Source organism: Helianthus annuus, chromosome 10 (assembly GCF_002127325.2).
Source record: "Helianthus annuus cultivar XRQ/B chromosome 10, HanXRQr2.0-SUNRISE, whole genome shotgun sequence".
Lineage (NCBI taxonomy): Eukaryota > Viridiplantae > Streptophyta > Magnoliopsida > Asterales > Asteraceae > Helianthus > Helianthus annuus.
This window is the reverse complement of record NC_035442.2, coordinates 21,830,064-21,843,030: the sequence shown is the minus strand read 5'-3', so window position 1 is coordinate 21,843,030 and position 12,967 is coordinate 21,830,064.

Below are 12,967 nucleotides of genomic sequence, written 5' to 3'. Positions count from 1 at the left end.
TAAGCTTTCTTAAAATCCTTGTGTCCCCGGCAACGGCACCAAAAACTTGATGCGTGTTAGTGTGTATATGTTTTAGGTATATATTTTAAGCCCTTTTTACACTTTTTAGCCAAGTTTTAAATTTATAAAACACGATATTTACTAACACCAAACACACATATGGGCAAGTGCACCCATCATGGACGTAGTATAGTGTTGGTAAGATACCGAGGTCGTCCAAGGACACAAGAGCTTTTAGTATCGGTTTATCCTCAACGTCTAATCAATCAAAATGTTAGAAAAAGGTTTTTAAACTAAGAAAATAAAACTAAGTAAAATGCTGAAAAATAAAATAAAAATAAAACAGATAGACAAGATGAATCACTTGGATCCGACTCGTGTGTAGTGTAACCTTTGATTATTTTTGCACTTTTGCACTTGTTTAAGAGATTATCTTAGTTATTTTAGTAGGCCCCTCTTTTGAAGGCGACGTTACCCTCAACCCAGTAGTTTGAGTCAGCAAGGATACAATCCGAAAGGGTCGGATTATTGAAAGATAATTAATTATGTTATTAATGCATAATGTGGTAGACCCCTCTTTTGAAGGCGACGTTACCCTCGGCTAAGTAGTCTGAGTCAGCAGGGATACAGTCCTAAGTAGCCGGGTTAAATTTTTAATAGTAGTTTAACTTATGAGGGGATCAAAGAGTTTGGACCCCCGCCATCCAATACCTTTGGGTATTGAAGGAGGTCCTACTAAATTTGACCCATGTGCTTTGCAGGATCTATACACTGAACAATGGCAAGACTCTTACCAAACTGTTCCCTTAACCCCCGACCAGGTAGCCAACATACCTCCATATAGACTGTGGAGATATGAATGGTGAAAATCTTTTATTTTATATAGATAGTAAAATAATGCCAAGACACCACGGATAAACGATAAGGAAGAATCACCTTCAACATAAGAAACTAGTAATTAAAGTCATTAATACAAAACCAATTAAAAAGTGCAAAAGATTAAAAATAAAAAGTATTACACTAAACACTTGTCTTCACCAAGTGATGTAAGAGACTTAGGCAAACATGGCCTTTGATTGTCAAGATCTCTTACGATCAATCTTGGATCCCGAGACGACTCACACACTCTATGATGGACAATGGATGATGGTGATGGATGATGGTGTTGTGATGGTGGTGGGTGGTGGGTGAAGTGTGAGAGAGGTGGTGTGTCAAGGGATGAGTTGCAAGTGATCCAAACACTCCTATTTATAGGCTGAACAGAAGCTCGGGCACGGCCCCGTGTCCGCTGGGCACGGCCCCGTGTCCATCCGCGTCTCTCTCTTCATTAATTGCAATTCACAATTTCATTAAATGCGTCTGCAGGAAGTTGACCACGCCCCCGTATCCGCTGGGCACGGCCCCGTGGTGGGCAACAGAAGCTTCTATGACTTTGTCGTTTCTGCTGACACTTGGGTACGGCCCCGTGCTCACTGAGCACGGGGCGTGTTCAGTCTTCTGTCTTCTTTATTTTGCTTGGGAAGATGCTGTCGGGAGGTCGGGTATGCCACTTTTGTTCCTTTTCTTGTATTTATGTTAGATTTAGCTGTCTTTTTGCTTCTTTTGTTCATTTGGGCTCATTTAATCCTGAAAATACAAAAGGAAGACAAAAGCACACTTTTCCCAACATTAGTACTAAAAAAGGGTTAGATTTATGCCACAGTTGATGTAATTTATATGTTGCATTTTGTGCACATCATAGAGGTTGAAAAACCTTGTGCAAAGTGTTTAGTATCTTGCAAAGATTGTGCTGAGAAAGATACAAAGTTAGTTGAATTGGAAAAGCTCAAAGAGAACCTACTGCACAATGTGAGGAGCATAAAGGAGTCATATGATCTCCTAAGCAGCAAAGTGAACTTGTACAAAGGAGCTTGTGATGAGGATATTCAGATGAAAAATCTTATGAAAGCAACAGTTCTTCAAAAGAAAACTGCAATCAATGGATATATTGAGATGAATGCTGAGCTGAAACAAGAATTGGCAGCAATGAAGATTGAAACCGAAAGAGTGAACAATTTACTTCGAAGTTATCAAAGTTCAGAGTATGTTATTAATCGAATCTATCCTGCCGTTGCAGCTCATAAGTTTGCAGATGATGAAGGAAATTCTGGTAAGAAAACTGGTTTGAGTTATAACAGAGTACCAAATCCAATGTGGGATGGCTATACCCCCCGAGACTTTGAAAAGGTGGCTAAAGCACTCAATCTGAATCTGAAATCCGAGTCTATCAATGGATTACCAGATGATATTGATGTCACCTTCACAGCGTCTGACACTGATCATGAGTCCGAGTTAATTAAGAAAGTGGTCGATCAGGTGTTGGATAAAGATGAAGAGTCAAAGTCAGAGTCTAAATCTGAAAAATCGAGTTCATCAGACAGAAGTTCGAGTTCACCGGTCAAAAGGGTTTATAATAAAGATTTTCTAATGTCACAAAATAATTTGAATGACGAAACATTCAAAGTAGCATATACTTTGAATGATTCTGACAAATTATATTCTGATGAAGAATTTCCAATAAGAAGTGTTAAAACTGAAATGATTAACAACGTTTTCAAATTAACAGAAATTAATATTTCTAAAATAAAAGATGTAAATCTTACGGAAAAACCTAAAAAATACACTTCAAGAGATCAACAGAGATTGAACAAGAAAAAGGGTTACAGTTCTGGTTCGGGTTATCGAAAGAAACCAAACCATAATAGTAATTTCAAAAAGAAAGGATTAGGTTTTATTCCACCAGAAAATCATAAAAATGAGAAAACTTATAAACTAAAAACTAAATTTGTTTCAGGAACAAGTTCTAAAGAGGAGAAGGAGAAACCTTTCTGGAGACAGTCAAACAAGGAGTTTCTCGCCGAAAAACAAAAGAATCTGTTAAAGGAATTTGAACAGAGAGTTGAAAGAAGAACTTGTTTCAAATGTCAAGAGGTTGGACATATTGCTTGGAATTGCCCAAAGTTCACCAACACAAAACAGGGAGTTTCTTCTAACCCTAAATTGAAAGAAAAATGTGTTGATAGAAAGGAATAACCAACAGAGAAGTTTGAAGAGTTCAAAAATTCGACTTTCGAAGTTGGTGAAAGTTCGAATCATTTTTACAAAAGAAGAGCAAATCTTAACAACCAAAAATGGGTAGTTAAGAAATCTGAAGATAGTTCTGGCAATGAATCTGACTCGTCAAAGTCAGAGGAGTCACATGTTGTGCTAAAAACTGAAAATTCCGTTCCAACAATGGATGATGAAAATTTTCCACCATTGTCAAATGGAAACTTGAAATCAAAGGTTGGTAAAATTGAGATTTCAGACCAATTCTTCTCTGAAAAGGAAGAATTTGATGCTGAAAAGGCTTTTAATGGTAAAGTGTTATATATTTTTGGAAAGATGACTGATGGGAAGGTGAAAGGAGTGAAAGAATTTTATGAATAAAAAATTGTTAAACCAAATGAGGATGGTTCACCCATGATTCCTCAGGCATGGGTGAGATTCTTTAAAAAATAAAATCCTGACTTGCCGGAGCTCCCAAGTTGGTCATCGTGGAGCATGAATCGGCATCATTCTTGAAAATTAGTTTTGTTGATTTAAAGTGATTAAAGAAAAGGAAAAGTGAACTTACAAGTGGTAATTTGAAAACAATGTGATGAAACCCCATGTTTGTGATATAACAAAAAACTAATTTTCTGGAAAAACCATTTTAATTAAAACAAACTTAAGTGTTTTGAAATCATAATGGGAAAATAGTTTGTTGTCAGGGGGAGTTCTGATTGTTTAAGTCAAGAGAATGGAGAATTGAAGTAATTCACATCAGTTTCTCATTATGTTTGTACAGTTTATTGTTTTCAAATTTTCCAGTAAAATCAAAAATTGAAACATATTTTTGATTTTATGTAACACCTCGAATTTTTGTGTCCAATAATGTGTTAACACGTGTCATTTGTTTACACGTGGCATTGATATTAAATAAAGGACTAATTTTGACAAACCTTGAAAGTATATAAATTCGAGGGTTATAAAAGTCAACAAGGGTAAATATACTGTATAGTAACCCTAAATAAATGCTTGAACCTTCAAACGAATGTATCATAGATGGTACGAAAGCGAAACACGAAAGAAAGTGAGAGATTACAAGCTACAGGGGTTAACTGTGTCAACATGTTTAATTATACCTCTGAGTGACCCTTTAACGTTCCCAAGGCTTTGTAACGGTATTATACACTCACTAAAATATAATATATAAATTTCGCGAAGTTTCGTTATAAAACGAGAAAGTTACGATCGAATTCGTAGGAGAAGGGTTAAAAGCGTCAATAATGAAAGTTAAGGCTTTCTGAATCATTAATAAACTAACCGGGGACTTAACAACGTGGGTAAATAACACGAGGTCCTTAGTTGTAATTAACCGAGGGCCAAACCGCAAAGTTACCCCTTCAAACCCGAAAGGTCAGGTAAATCATTACGAAAGATTTCGTTATTAATTACCAGGATTTCGTAATCATGACAAAAGATTTAAAATTTCTGAAATCATAACCTCTCGCGGCCCGCGTGAGGTTTGGACTTAAGTTGAGGCGGGCCGCGAGCCACCTCAATTACGCGCCTGAGGTTCTAAACTCAGGCGGCCCGCGTAAAAGTGGCATGGAATGTCCATGCGGGCCGCGTGGAACGCCCAGATGCAGAAAGTTGTAACTACATGCCTTTTGGAGCCTTTGAACGACCAACAACCAATAAATGAGGCATGGGTACCCTATGCTCGACCCATATCACTTAGGGGCACCTGCCCATCATCCATACTCAGTGTAGCATGTGTTGTAATGATCCTAGAGCCCAAATTTCACTATAAATAGCCACATTATGCTCATAAATTCACACAACACAAAACACACTCATCTGATCATTCCAAGAGCTCTCAAGCAATCCTCTGTATTCTTAAGTCTTCCCTCAAGCTTCTGTAAGTGATCTAACCCTTTGTGGTTTCACATTTCCTTAGTAAATAGCTAAAAACCAAACCGTCGTAAATACGGTTTGACTTTAAAATAAATCAGTGATGGTTCAGTCTTATGACGAATCAAAAGTAGTTTTGAGATGGTATTTATGTGGGTAATAAACCCCTAAAAGGGTTCCCTCTGATCACCACTCTAACTATGTCAAAAATCGAGTCAAACGCGCACTTAAAAAGTCAACAGAAAGTCGTTTTGCCATTTTATACATAATCTGTAATGTATATGCTATGGAACCTGTTTTGATAATCATAAAACATGATAATAAGTATATAAACTTGTTTGCGCTCGTTTGAATCGACCATTTGCTATATTGAACCGGTTCGGAGCCGAATGTCGCAAAAGTTTGACTTTTGCTTTGACTTCAGTTCTGACCCGTTTTAGTGAGGTATAGATATGCCTTAGGACCCTCTTAGGACCAGGTCACATGTTGGTATAAACCTCTGTGATCGGTTCATGAGTTATCCGAGTCTTTTACGTGTTTCCGTTAATCGCCTAAAAGTTGATCGTAACGCCATTTTGAAAATAAAACGAGTATTTCGGACACGTGAACGGACCATAACCTTGCTTATTAAATTATAAGCATGTCCTTAAAGTTTCACGTCAATCCGAGGTCTAGAATGAGAGTTATGCTAATTAGCGTAATTTAAATAAACTTTTGTAATAAACGGCGCGATTAGCATAACGCCTATCTAAACCAAGATTTCGTCACCAAAACTTTTACCCACTGTAGTAAAATAATATGTTGGGAATTTTAAAGATTTTTAATAATTTTAACCTTGCTCATAACCTGCGGTTATGGCTACGGTTCGGTAAATACCGAATATGCCTTTTTCGGCCAAAACTTGAGTTCTACAAGGTCTTTTGACCCGATTCCAGTTGCTATTGATTTTAAATAATAAATAAAGTATTTTAAGCTTTATAAGCTGTTCGGGAAACTCAGATTTCCTGTAGAACTCGAAAAGCTCTTTAAAAGTCTTTAAAATGACCGAAAAACCCCTACGGGGCGTGATATTAACTTAAACTCGTTACGGGCATCACGGAAGGTATCCTACTGATACCACCACCTCTTAAGGCATATTGACTTAGGAAATAAGCGTAAGACTCTCATGGTTAACCGTTTCGCCTATTGCGCGCACGGTTCGGCTTATGAAACTAGTTTTCATAAATTAGCCAATACGGGTCAAATTATATTATTTGAACCCCAAATTCCAGAGTGTGAACCATAAACCCATATAAAACAAGTCTCTGAACTTGTTGGGTCAGAATCACACTCCATTCTTGGTTTTCGCCTTTTCGCGCGATTAAACCATATATATATATATCGGAACCAACCGGTCTAGGCTACGGCTAATATAAGGACCCGTTAGGATTCTAAGAGGTTAATTAAAACCTTCGTTCCAGATTAGGAGCCCCGGTAAAAGCTATCGGCGATTTAATCGAACTAAGGATATATACTTGCAAAGGTAAATACTTTAACTTATTTCCCCTATATGGGCTTGGGTTACGGTATGTTAATACCGCTTGATTGAGCATTATATTTTTCCATCGCTTAGGTGGTTAATTAAATAATATGATCGGCTCATTTAAACAGTTTTGTTTCTTAAAAGCCTTTGGGGGGTTTAATGACCGTTGTCCCGGATATCCTTGGCATCATTTTACGAAATGGCCACGACCATCGACATCCCGGTGTAGGCGTACACCCGGTATATATTGTCAACATTAAATTGAAAGACGTAGCCGTTGGTTTTTATATTACGGTTTTACGCAATGTGGTGTGTCTATAAATCTTTAACCCGGCACGACCCGGGCTACTGAACGCATAAAAGAACATGTAAAACGTTCACAAGATTTCAATAATTTTCCCAAGTTATAAAAGAGTTTGTGCCTTGTGTATTCAAATCAATTTTAATAAACATTTTCAAATGTGTCAGTTGAATGTATTTACCAGTGTAAACTGACGTATTTTCCCCAAAAGATTAAGTGCAGGTACTATACGAAATGGGCTGGTATAGGCGTCCTAAGCATCGTACATTGTCTCGCAAACTCGATGCTGCATCTGAATGAACAAATATTTATTATTTTGATCCGCTGTGGATATATTCAACTTCTGTAATACATTTGATATTACAACCAGAGGTTGGAGTTTATATATTTATCTTAAGCTTCCGCTGTGCATTTATATAATTGTGTGGTTTGACTATATTGTTGCCAACATCGTCACGGTAATCCCCCACCGGGCCCACTGGTGAGATACGTGGAAATCGGGGTGTGACAGGTTGGTATCAGAGCCAACGTTGAGTGAATTAAACACTATCCTATTGTGTTTAATCTCAATGACACAATTGCACATACTTGAGTCTAGACAAGAACTTAGGACAAATTCGAATTTGTTATTCCAATTTTGTCTTTTCTTTTATTATTGGAATTTAATAAGTTTTGGAGCAGGAAATGCCACCTGTTATATTCCGAGGAAGAGGAAGGGGAAGAAGAGGCAGAGGAGATATCGTGACGCATCACGACAACGAAGCTGGACCATCAGGTACAAGACATCCTTCAATGACAAGGAGCGAAGAACCGCAACGACGAAGAGATCTCTACGAACCCGCGAGGCATTCCACCTCGCACAGCTCGACGCCATCTTATCGGCACTCCTTTGGGCCAAACTCAGAAAATGATCCCAACAACCCACAACCTTCCTTCATACCTCTACAACGTTCGGTATCGCACCGAAATTACGACGACCCTACTCCATACTTCATAGGTCAGTTTAATCCGGCTGACTACATACAGGAACCTTCAGGCTTTGTTCCATTAGGGCCACAAGATCACTTCTCCGAGGACCATATGGATGAAGATACTGATCCAACTGAACCTGCTCGTGGTACGCCCACGCATCCGATAGAAGTCTCTGATGGGTCATCCTTCCATGGCACACCCTATCAGGGACCAGATAGTTTCCAAGCGTTGTTCGACCGACATGAGTGGTACTACACGCCACCTCAACAGACATCACAACAACCGCGACATCCACAGGATCCCTCTGAGGATTCACGCTTTGAGGCAGTTACGCCACCACCTCCGCCACCGGCGCAACCAGTAATGCCTGATCCGCCAAGGCGTAGGAGGACAAATGCTCGTATGTCCACACGAGGAGGAGGGGGTATCCACTTCAGCACCCCTCGACACTCTAGTAGTAGCCACTATCCGCCACTACAAGAAGAAGGACCTTCAAGTCCTATACAGGAGGCGAACTCCGCACCAGCTACACCAAATTCGCCACCATTTGGGTACGACCAACCCATACCTGCTTACACGGGTCCAACGACTTACAACCCGTTCGAACCGTCACAAGCACAATACAACTACAATTATGAACGCGACCCATATGTGGTGTCGGCTAGATATAATGCGCGCTACCCTGACGGAGCTCATGGGAACATGGGACCACCGGACTACTCAGCTCATGGGTATCCAATACCTCCCAGACCCCCAGCTCCGCAACACGCGCCACAACCACGATTTTCTCCTCCTGAACAAGAAGAGATACTCCATCGACTAGATCATGTGGAGAGGGAGTTCGAAGAAGAGAAAAAGAGCCACCGAGGATTTCTCAAAGGCTTGGCGAACCTACTAAAGGGCAAGAAGAAGAAGCGTGACCATTAGCCCTTAATAGTTGTACTAATGTAATTTCTATTTTGAAATAAGTCCCTGCGTGGACACTTATCGTATTTCAGTCCCTACGTGGACTTATCTTTTAGTCCTTGCATGGACACCTATCTTGTATTAGTCCCTGCGTGGACTTGTCACTTATTTTAAACCTCTATGGAGGTATGTACTATTTGAAAGACCCGTTTAGGGCAATATGTAATTGTATTTGAGATTTTGGAATGTATGTTATGAGTTTTGTTTTAATATGTATGAAATAAATCAAAACCATTCCTTTTAAATTGATCTGCCTAGATAAAGAATCTTACGAGTGAAACCTAGCCTGGTGTCTTTTAAGATCCGGTCAAGATGGTAGGACTTAATTAAAAGATTCAGATTCCCTGTTAACCGCTGCAAGCACGTTGACATTCATGGCAGATGTGATTCGTTAAAATCACGCACGTCATTCTTACACAATAATCCTTTAAGGATTTCAAAACCCAACTAAATGATTTATAAATCGTGGGTTAAATCACCAATGAAGGTGATCAATTATATTAAAACATCCATTAGTGATGTAGTGCCTACGGGCCAATCTTATTAAAACATCCATTAGTGATGCAGTGCCTACGAGCCAATCTTATTAAAACATCCATTAGTGATGTAGTGCCTACGGGCCAATCATATTGAAACATCCATTAGTGATGTAGTGCCTACGGGCCAACCATATTGAAACATCCATTAGAGGTGTAGTGCCTATGGGCCATAATAATTGTCTTATAAAGACAAAAGGCAGTGGTAGTCTATGACTCTCTGTCAGAAAGAGATAAAAGAACTACGGTTCAAATCTCTATGCCTTTGATTCTCTGAAATCTCGGCTAATAATATAAAACATCCTCGTAATTAGGCTTTATGCCGCCAATGTTATTGATATAGCTAAAATAGGATATATTCAAATCCTAAGATTTAATGAGTAATAAGTTAACCAAATATGGTCTCTGTTACCATGGTTGACAAATTGTCATAAAAGACAATTATATAATAATCTCCTGAATAAAATTTTGTTATCTTCTGTAACAGATTCAAGTTACAATGGCGGATCCCAATGGAGAGAACAGCCATACAAATGAAGATGACTACGACAATGCGCCAGTGCATCTGACAGGCGCACAGCTAAAGGCTCTGATTGACAATGCTGTTCAGGCAGCTCTTGATCGTCAATATACTGAGTCCCAAGGCAGAACCGTATCAAAACCACCCTCTAAACCAAAGACACACTCCAAACCACCCTCTCAACCCAAGAAAGATGACGACAAACACTCGTCCACTGAGAACATCGTTCATCGCGATAGAGAATATACTGATGCATCAAATGCTAAGGGTTGCACCTACAAATACTTTGTATCTTGTAAGCCCCGGGAATTTACAGGGGAGAAAGGTGCTGTTGATTGTATCACCTGGCTAGATGAGATGGACACTATTGTGGACATCAGCGGGTGTGCAGAGAGGGATGTGGTGAAGTATGTGTCCCAGTCATTTAAGGGCGAGGCCCTGGCATGGTGGAGGGCGTTGGTGCAGGCATCTGGTAAGTCTGCTTTATACAAAATGACGTGGGAGGAATTTATTGCTCTCATTAAGGAAAACTACTGCCCTCAGCATGAGGTTGAGAAGATCGAGGCTGACTCTGTGTCACTGGTGATGACGAACCTGGACAGCCAGGCATATTTGACGAGCTTCAATACGATGTCTCGCCTGGTCCCATACCTTGTGACACCAGAACCCAGAAGAATCGCCCGTTTCATTGGGGGATTAGAGCCTGCAATAAAGGCTAGCGTAAAGGCCTCTCGGCCGACTACCTTCAGGTCAGTTACTGACCTCTCCTTGTCTCTAACTTTAGATGCTGTCCGTCTGAGGACACTAAGGAGCAAGGAGGCTGAGAAGAGAAAACGTGAGGATGATACCTCACGAAGATCTGGAAAGAAGCACCGTGGAAACGGTGACGGCAAGAAAGGGGCTGAGACAAAGAAAGATGGGCAAACTGGTGAAAGGCCCAACTGCAAAATCTGCAAGAAACTCCACTCTGGGAAATGCAGATTTGCATCGAACTCACAGTCGCAATCAAAGACTCCTTCCTGTGGACTATGCAAGTCCAAGGATCATAAGACTGTGGAGTGCAAAAAGATCAAGGATGCAACCTGCTATGGTTGTAATGAAAAGGGGCACATCAAGAGTAACTGCCCTAAGTATGCCAAGAAGGCGGAGGAGACCAAGAAGTCAAATGCGAGAGTTTTCCGCATGGATGCAAAGGAAGCGGTCCAGAACGACAACGTGCTTACAGGTACTTTTCTCGTAAATAATATATTTGCAAGAGTACTATTCGATTCTGGCGCCGATAAATCCTTTGTAGACCAGAAATTTTGCCAACTACTTAATATGCCTATCAAACCCCTTGATATGAAATACGAAGTAGAGTTAGCAGACGGCACGATAGAAACCGTCTCAACTGTTCTAGAAGGATGTGAAATGTCCATTAGGAACCATTCTTTTCCTCTATCTCTACTTCCCTTCAAACTAGCGGGTTTCGACATAGTCCTAGGCATGGACTGGTTATCCCGTAATCAGGCCCAAATCATTTGCGGCAAAAGGCATATAGTTTTAAAGACTCCGAGTGGTGAATCTCTTACCATTCAAGGAGATACGCAGTACGGGTTACCCGAGGACGTATCTATGCTCAAAGCTTCAAGGTGTTTAAACAGAGGCTGTGTAATTTACATGGCTCAGGTGATAATAGAAGAACCTAAGCCGAAGATCGAGGATCTTCCTGTCATTTCTGAATACCCCGAAGTTTTTCCTGAAGAACTACCTGGTTTGCCACCAGATAGACAAGTGGAGTTCAGAATAGACATCATTCCTGGAGCGGCTCCGATAGCTAGAGCACCTTACAGGCTAGCTCCAACGGAAATGAAAGAACTGAGGACCCAGTTGGATGAACTACTGGCGAAAGGTTTTATCAGACCTAGTTCATCTCCCTGGGGAGCACCAGTCCTATTTGTAAAGAAGAAGGACGGATCGATGCGGTTGTGCATCGACTATCGAGAGCTAAATAAAGTGACCATAAAGAATAGATATCCTTTGCCGAGGATCGATGATCTATTCGATCAGCTGCAAGGAGCAAGCTATTTCTCGAAGATCGACTTGAGGTCGGGCTATCATCAGCTAAGGGTCAGAGATGAGGATGTACATAAGACAGCATTTAGGACTCGCTATGGTCATTACGAGTTCCTAGTGATGCCTTTTGGGCTCACAAATGCACCGGCTGCGTTCATGGATCTCATGAATCGCGTCTGCAAGCCGTATTTGGACAAATTTGTCATAGTCTTCATCGACGATATCCTTATATATTCCAAGAACCAAGCTGACCACGAGAAGCACCTCCGTTGCATTCTCGAATTACTACAGCGTGAGAAACTCTACGCCAAATTCTCGAAATGTGAATTCTGGCTACGAGAGGTTCAGTTTTTAGGTCACGTTGTAAGTGAGCGTGGTATCCAAGTGGATCCCGCTAAGGTAGAGGTGGTCATGAACTGGCAAGAACCAAAGACGCCTACCGAAATCCGTAGTTTCCTGGGGTTAGCAGGATACTACAGGAGGTTTATTGAAAAATTTTCGAGGATTGCTGCGCCCTTGACTTCCCTAACCAAGAAGAAAGAAAAGTTTATTTGGGGCCCAAAGCAGCAAGAGTCCTTCGAAATACTGAAGCAAAAGCTAAGCAACGCACCTGTGTTGACCTTACCTGAGGGTACAGAAGAATTCGTAGTTTACTGCGATGCATCACACACAGGCATGGGGTGTGTGCTTATGCAGAAGGGCAAGGTTATTGCCTACGCTTCACGGCAATTAAAGGTGCACGAAAAGAATTACACCACCCATGATTTGGAGTTGGGTGCCGTTGTATTTGCACTAAAATTGTGGAGGCATTACCTTTATGGTATTAAATTTGTGATTTATTCTGATCACAAAAGCCTCCAGCACCTGTTCAACCAGAAGGAGTTGAACATGAGGCAGCGTCGTTGGATGGAAACCTTGAATGACTATGATTGCGAGATCAGGTACCATCCCGGCAAAGCGAATGTGGTCGCTGATGCCTTAAGCAGGAAAGAAAGGGTAAAACCTATTCGAATCAATGCCTTAAGCGAGAGGCTGTGTTGGAAGCTAATTATCCTAATGAAAAGTTAGGAGTAACTGAGGAGCAGTTGACTCTTAGCAAGGATGGAATCCTTAGATTA